Below are 5,007 nucleotides of genomic sequence, written 5' to 3'. Positions count from 1 at the left end.
ATTTGGTTCTCCAAGAATTCCACCGTCACCTCACCATGATGGGACCACCACCAGACGCACCACAGTGGACCCCAGAAATAGGAACAGAAGTGCTCATCGAGAGCACCGAGGACGCCCCAGAAGAAAGGGGAGAGCAGGACCAACAGGGGGTCCAGGACCCAAGTGTAGCACCCCAGGTCCTTCAACCCCAGTAGGTTCGAAACCAGATACTGACCGATAGCACGGAGACAATGACGATATCAATGTTCACCCTAAACGTCAGAAGTATGAAGGATCAGGTCAGGCGGGTCGGCACGTTGCGCTTCCTGGCCACCCAGAACCGAGATAGCTGCATTCTGCAGGAATGTGGGATTCCATACGCCCAGTCGTACAGCCAGCTTGAATGGCAGTGGACGCAAGGGCCATCTTTCTGGTCTGGAGGGAACGATTGCAAATCATCTGGAGTGGCCATTCTAATCAAGGGGAGGCAGTTCACCATGGACAAGGTCACCGAGCAGATCAACGGCAGAGTGCTGGTCGTGGACGGCTCGTGGGCTGGTGAGCCCATTAGGATCATCAATGTCTATGCCCCCCCGGAGACCAATGAGCGACTCGAGATGTTCAGGGTGCTCAGGATGCAACTCGTGACCTCCAGAACCATTCTGATGGGTGGTGATTTCAACTGCATAGTAGAGCTGGATGGACACAGTGGGTCTGGCTCTGCAGGGATGGATGTGACGTCCAGGCTGTTGGTGGAGATGATAGGTCAGGCGTCCCTCCAGGATGCCATCGGGAGCATGGGACCGAACAACAGGAATGTTTCCTGGAGTAGGCCGGACGGATCCGTGCGTTCACGGATCGACTTCCTATTCACCTCCCCAACAGTAAAGCCTGGGCGAAGCTCCATGGCTGCCGTCCACTTCTATGACCAAAGAGCAATCAGTTTTGAGGGGGAACTTACAGGGAAGTTCCCCGCTGGACCAGGATCGTGGAAACTGAACTGCTCTTTGTTGGAAAACGAGGAGTTCGTGGCGAGCCTCAGAAGCGCGTACGTAGAGTAGAGGGACATGAAGGACCTCTTTCACTCCTCCAGCGAGTGGTGGCAATGGGTGGACAGGTTCCGGAGCTTCTTCCAGGATGCAAGCAGAGCGGCTGCACAAAAAAAGAAGAGGATGTTCAGGAAACTGCAGAGCAAACTGCAGCAACTGTACAAACTCAAGCTCAGGGGATGGGATGTGGGTGACGACCTGGAGGAAACCCGAAAAGGGCTCACTGAGCACTTTAGGGAAGAATCCAAGAAAATCATCTTCCGGACCAGAATCGAGAACCAGCTCGTTCTTCTTCAAGAAACTTCACTCGACCCACACACCGCTGGTTGAGCTTCTGGACTTGGAGGGCAACCTCCAAGGTGAGAAAGAGAAAGTCATGAAAGTCGTAACTAACTTTTACGGCAAACTCTACTCACTGAAGTTGTCAGAGAAGACCAGGCGGATAGTTTCCTCGAGGGCATCTCAAAGACACAGGGTCCAGAAGAGAGAGAGGGCCTGAACACGACCTTCACCCTGGAAGAGCTGCACTTGGCCGTCTCAGCCTCCAAGAGAGGCAAGACACCCGGGAATGACGGTTTCCAAGTGGAACTTTATGTCGAACTGTGGGACCTGATCGGGCCGGACGTGCTCGAACTCTACGAGGAAGTGGTGGGCAAGGGCAGTATGCTGCAATCCCTGCGTGAGGGTATGATAACACTCTTGTACAAACCGAAGGGAGAGAGAGAAGACCTCAAGAACGGGAGGCCCATCTCTCTCCTCAATGTGGACTACAAGATTCTCGCAAAAGGTCATGGCCAAACGCCTAAAGAAAGTGATAGCGAAGATAGTCCACCCTGACCAGTCCCGTGGGATACCGGGTCGACAAATCGCGGACAGCCTGGCCCTGGTCCGGGACATGATCGAATACGTCAAGGGCTGCAAGGTCACGACAGCCTTGGTCAGCCTGAACCAGGAAAAGGCGTTCGACCGCGTTCCCCATGAGTTCATGGACCGGACACTCAGAGCTCTGGGACTGGGTGACTTCTTCTGCGACGTGGTGAAAACAATGTATAGAGACATCTCCAGCACGGCATTGGTAAATGGCTGGAGAACTGACCCGTTTCCCGTCCTGTCGGGGGTGAGGCAGGGCTGCCCGCTCTCCCCTTCTGTTCATCTGCGTGATTGAACTCCTCGCCGAAAGCATCCGGCAGAACAGGAACATCAGAGGAGTGAAGGCACCAGGGAGCAGAGGACGAAGAGAAGGGAAGTGCTCCCTCTAAATGGACGACGTCTCAGTATTCTGCACAGACGGACCGTCTGTGAAAGAGCTGGAGAGGACTTGTATCAAGTTTGGGAAAGCGTCTGGAGCGAAGATCAACAGCGCCAAGTCAGAAACCCTGCTCTTCAGACACTGGACCCCCACCCGAGACACACTGCCATTACCCATCAAGCAGGACTTCCTGAAGATCCCTGGAGTCTGGTTCGGCGGAGACGGTGCAGCAGAGAAGACCTGGGAGGAAAGACTGAAAAGACAAGGCAGAAGCTGGGACTCTGGAGCCTCCGGAAGCTGATGATCGAAGGAAATTCTTTGGTCCTGCGGAACGAGACCCTGTCACCAGTACGTCGCTCAAGTATGGCCAGTGCAGACCAGAATGGCCAAGGTCATCACGAGAATGATCTTCTACTTCATTTGGAGCTTGAAGATGGACAGAGTGAAGAGGGCGGTGATGTTCAAGACCCACGACAAGGGAGGCAAATGAGTGCCAGACATCGCCACCATCCTGAGGGGGATCTTCGTGTGCCACTGCATGAGGAACACCCTGAGGACCAAAGATGAGAGCCACGCCGGCTTTCTGATGGCACGCTTCTTCCTGTTGCCAACGTGGAGGCGCCTCGGATGGGCAGAGTGGGTGAGCGCCGTACTGTACAACTGGGAGACCCCGTGGTTCTACAAGGAAGTGGAGAAGTTTGTTAGAGAGTATGGTTTGGTGGCAGCCCGCCCCGCCATGTGGACTTCAAAACTTGTCCAATGCCAGATACGTGCAAGGGACATCAGTGAGCCGATAGGCGCCCTCCCCTCAGCCACAGCAGACCACGTGTGGGGAAACGTTGCATCCAAGCGCCTGACGAACCAGTACAAGGACATCGCCTGGATGGCCATCCAAGGAGGACTTCCCGTGAAAGCCTTCATGCACGCAAGGGGACTCAACCGATACAAGTCCTGCCCGAGAGGGTGCACCGTGGACGAGACGACATACCATCTCTTCTGGGAGTGCATGTATGCGCAGAACCTGCTGAAGGCCCTAGGCACAGAGCTTAGGGCCTGGATACCTACGACCTGCATCACTGCAGACTCTGATGTATGGACTGTTCCCAAGGACACATGCACTAGGGGACCTCCAGGGCTGCTGGAGACTCCTGTGCTGTTTTAAAGATGTTCTTTTGTTTTCCAGAAACCGCCTGGTAGTAGGGAAAAAGGGGACATCGACCCTGGTATGCCGTAAGGTGATCCACAGCCTCCTGCGCAACTACGCAGCACTGTACGGATCAGATGGGGACAGTGATGACGAAACCTGAGGACCCAAAGGGTTCCCCTTGTACCCTTACACGGGGGGGGGCTGGAAAGGCTCAGGCAACGACGGTGACGACAGCAGACCCAAAGGGGTCCCCGAACCCTTAACAGGAGTGGGGGCCCTGGAGGGGCCACTAACCTGTTTCTTTTCTTTCTTCCCTTCAATCCAGGAACCAGTTTAGCGACGGGAGTGAGGAGAGGGGGGGATGAAGACAGGTGGAGTAAATGTAATAAATTACTGTTTGTATTTGACTAACGTGACCTTTTCCATTCATGGATTAAAGGTCAATGGGATAGCTTGCGCACTTGTTGCCAAGTTTGTTACCAACGACTGACGAATAAATAGGGTGTTGTGGAAGGTGACGATTGATGTATCTGAACCAGAAACGACGCCCAGACAAAGAAAAAAATCAAATCTGTTCTTATCAGTTTAATATCTGATACGTTCTCTATCTGGGGACCATATATTAAATTGATTTTTTAGGGAGATGGAATAGGAGCTTGCTCTGTCTACTCCACGCATCAACCTGGTATTGCAGTACCTCCAGGAATGGTGCACTTCCACACCAGGGGAAAACAATGCTGTTGAAAGATCGATGAGAAAACGAAAGTAGAGCTTCACTACCAAACCCACTAAAGTGGCGCTACTGTGTTTGCGTGAGAATAAAACCACCCTGGTCACCGTGTCTTGCTTTATTTATTTTATTTATCTGCCGAAAACGCGCTTTATTTATTTATATATTTTTCACGTTTTCTGGAACTTTTTTTTATTTTTATTTCCTTCTCCATCCAGGAGCTGCACTTTGAAAGAGAAAAATGTCAGAAGGAGACTGCTTTTCCAGCAACAGAGTTTCATTCGTTTTTGGATCCATTTCACTGGGGAACGAAATGAGGAAGTTTTCCAGCAAGTCAGTAGGATCGAGGTAGAGACGGAAAGAGACAAGGAAAGGGAGGGAGAGAGAGAGGGAGGGAGGGAGAGAGAGAGAGAGGGAGGGAGGGAGAGAGAGAGAGAGAGAGAGAGGGAGAGAGAGAGAGAGAGAGGGAGGGAGGGAGGGAGGGAGGGAGGGAGGCAGAGAAGTGGACACTGCCCTTGGCTTCTCTGAGCAATGAAGGAAAATACAGAGTCCTTTTCCTTCTTTGCCCGCCCCGCCCGTCCCCGAACGGCCACGAACGGCCAAGCCTTATCTATAGGCCTTTGGCTACAGGGGATCTCTGTCACTCGGGCTTTTAAGTGTTCATTTCAGTGACCTGGAGTGTGGTGTTTAGGAGCATGTGACGAGTTTAAGGGGCAGGCGGAGTGACGGAGGTGCTTCTTTAAAAATTCTGCCTTTCAGTCTCACAAAAAGGTGAACGCCGCGGAAGTACTGTTTTCCGATTTCAGCATTTTTCAGTGCTGCGCACATTTTCACTGTGTGCGAGGTGTGGCAC

The 5,007-nt window shown here is 52.7% G+C and overlaps 1 non-coding gene across 1 annotated transcript; it reads left to right on the top strand.

Moving 5' to 3' along the window:
• Nucleotides 1–3,948: 3,948 nt before the first annotated feature.
• On the top strand, nucleotides 3,949–4,143 carry LOC146816819 (U2 spliceosomal RNA). Its single transcript, XR_014964952.1, has one exon. It is a non-coding gene; the product is annotated as a U2 spliceosomal RNA (small nuclear RNA).
• Nucleotides 4,144–5,007: the final 864 nt, after the last annotated feature.

The sequence above is a fragment of the Triturus cristatus genome, chromosome 6 (genome assembly GCF_964204655.1).
Source record: "Triturus cristatus chromosome 6, aTriCri1.1, whole genome shotgun sequence".
Lineage (NCBI taxonomy): Eukaryota > Metazoa > Chordata > Amphibia > Caudata > Salamandridae > Triturus > Triturus cristatus.
This window is presented reverse-complemented; position numbering and strand designations above follow the sequence as displayed.